The sequence below is a fragment of the Chaetura pelagica genome, unplaced genomic scaffold (genome assembly GCF_000747805.2).
Source record: "Chaetura pelagica isolate M959 unplaced genomic scaffold, ChaPel_1.0 scaffold1022, whole genome shotgun sequence".
NCBI lineage: Eukaryota > Metazoa > Chordata > Aves > Apodiformes > Apodidae > Chaetura > Chaetura pelagica.
Genome location: NW_009952563.1, coordinates 55,572 through 57,650, shown reverse-complemented (window position 1 = coordinate 57,650; position 2,079 = coordinate 55,572).

Sequence of the window (2,079 nt, the reverse complement as noted above, 5' to 3'; positions counted from 1 at the left end):
AGCAGGAATCACAGACTTTTCCTCCAAGACCTGGAGTACAGCTGATATCTTGGCCCATTAGAGCACAGAACCTAAAAAAATCTGGTTTGAAGTGGACCTCTGGAAGACCGCTGGTCCAATCTCCTGTTCAAATCAGGAATAAGAGAAAATATAGAGCAGGATGCTCATGTCCCTGCTTATCTGAGTTTTAAGTAATCCCAAGGATGGAGACTCCACAACCTCTCTCAGCTTGTACCCAGTACCTTGTCTTTTGTGTGCTGAACTAAGAAGGGTAAGACCTGAGAACAGGGCTGAAAACAAGGCTGTTGACTGCAATGTTTCCAGATAAAGACCCAAAAATGGGGATAGCCCAAACCTCTGATGATTTTGGTAGTGCCTGGCCAGAGTATGGAAATATTTTAAATACAAGTGTTTGCCAGAAAGCAGAAGTGAAGGAGAGGAAACCTGGACAGCTTTCACAGCTTATGCATAAGGGTGCAAATATACTTGCCTGAGATTTTTTGCAGTTAATTTTCCAAGAACACTGTTCTGCTGGCCTTCCTAATACTGCCCAATGACAATCTCCCTGGGAAGCACCAACGTCTGGGGAAAGGGTTGTTATCCAATCTGTGGCTGGCTTTTGAACACAAGCATGTGAAAGACAATCTGGAAAAACCAATAGAACTATTTTCTTGGTTTCCCAAGTCTCTACTGATCATCTGAACTAGAGAAAGAAGGGAGGAAGGGAGGAAAGGAGGGAGGGAGGAAAGGAGGGAGGGAGGAAAGGAGGGAGGGAGGAAAGGTTTGGGTTGGGAGGGACCTTCAAGATGATCCAGTCCCAACCCCCTGCATGGGCAGGGACACCTCCCACCAGCCCAGGTTGCTCCAAGCCCCATCCAACCTGCCCTTCAACACTGCCAGGGATGGGGCAGCCACAGCTTCCCTGGGCAACCTGGGCCAGGCTCTCACCACCCTCACAGAAATTCAGCTTCTCACAACCTCAAGCTCCTAGTGGCAACTGACACAAATTGATCCTCTCAGCAGCTTCATCGCAAACTTCTTCAAGGCTCTTGTTGTCCTGAGTTTGCCTTCACAGACACAACCAGCAGCACTTTTCATGCTGCTGCATCAAGTGAGAGCCCAACAGCTTCTCCACCAGCACCTGGCAGGGTCAGATCTCCTAAAAGAACAAGGAGCTCTGACCATAAAACTCTGCAGAAGCAGCAGCCAGAGCAACCACAGCTCTCCCTGACAGGCTCATCGATATTCCAGGCTGGAAGGAGCTGAAAATCATCTAGATGTCAGGCTGATCTATGGCCATCTCAGGACGTTTGATGGAGCCATCTGCACATTTCCAGCTCTGATTGCCCAAGCACATCTCAGCCATGGGCTCTGTGGTGAGCAGTGCCCTGTCCACATGATTGACAAAGTGATCAAAAGCCAGGAAATAGCAAGAAGCCCTAGAAAGAATAAATATTGCCACGAAGTGGTGATATTAGATCATCAGAGACATGGTTAGAGACTCCTTTTCTTATCCCAGGAAGCCACAAGACAGCAGGACTGGAATAATTCCCTGGTTCAGGTGTGGATCAGCCACCCAGTAACTTGGGCAGAGGGACCAAAGAAGGATGGAAATGTTCTCCTGGAGGAGCAGGAAAAAAAGCAGGTGGGATGAAATCCATAAATATGTAAAAACCAGGAAAATTAATTGCCAGAGCAGTGGTCACCTCAGCCCTTCACTGTGTCCATATCATTAATAGTGATGGGTTAATATTAGGCAGCACAATATTGGGTTAATATTAGGCTGCTGGAGAGGGAGTGGACGTGGCTTTGAACTCCAGAGGGGCCCAAAGTGCAGCCCTACCCCCGTGGCAGGAGCTTACACTACACCCACAAGGTCTAAACCCTTCTTGCTGCTGCCTTCCCACCTCCAGGAACTCCCCTCCCAAGGACAAAATGCCACACAGCTCTTCTCACTTCCCAGACACCTCAACTAACCTCCATGGCAGCAGCTCCTGGGTCTCCAAGCCCAGCTCAGGCTTTTGAGGGATGTTTTCTACCTCCCCCCCCCCCCCCCTCCCTCCACCACACAAGCGGGAG